Below are 523 nucleotides of genomic sequence, written 5' to 3' on the forward strand. Positions count from 1 at the left end.
AGAATCTGCAGAGTAATTAAATTTAAGAAAAAAGAAGGATGCAGGGTTTGAAGAGTAAAAGAAATGGGAAACAAGATTGAAGAAGAAGATAGAAAAGGAGAAGAAGTAAGAAAATTGATAGAAGAAAAGAGAAGAAAGTATCTGCAAAGAAAGATAAGAATGGGATGAGAAACGAAAGAGGAAACTAAAGGAGAGTCCCCGCTGCCATATAAGTTGGTCACGGCGGCAGTAAGAGTCCTCCGCAATCATAATTTATAGTTTGAAAAGAGAGTATTCTTTAACATATATATTTTGTTCAATTCATATGAGACATTTAGTTTTTTCTTGGCCAGAAATAAATGATTCTTATGTTGTTTTCATTTGCTTTGTTTATGGGGTTTGTTAAATTATTTTTCTTTCTCACGAGAGTAATCATCACTTTGCTTCACTTTTACTTTAATTTAGTTTATCTTTTGGTTAAGTGGCACCAAATAGACTATATTGATGAATTATTATCTAAATATTTTGTTCTACTAGTCATATG

The 523-nt window shown here is 31.0% G+C and overlaps 1 protein-coding gene across 5 annotated transcripts in view; it reads right to left on the bottom strand.

Annotated features, from left to right (window-relative positions):
- Window positions 1-523, bottom strand: part of LOC107609865 (MLP-like protein 43) — a 29,672-nt gene that overhangs the window by 15,905 nt on the left and 13,244 nt on the right. The gene's annotated exons all lie outside the window — the stretch shown is intronic.

Source organism: Arachis ipaensis, chromosome B07 (genome assembly GCF_000816755.2).
Source record: "Arachis ipaensis cultivar K30076 chromosome B07, Araip1.1, whole genome shotgun sequence".
In the NCBI taxonomy this organism is placed as follows: Eukaryota; Viridiplantae; Streptophyta; class Magnoliopsida; order Fabales; family Fabaceae; genus Arachis; species Arachis ipaensis.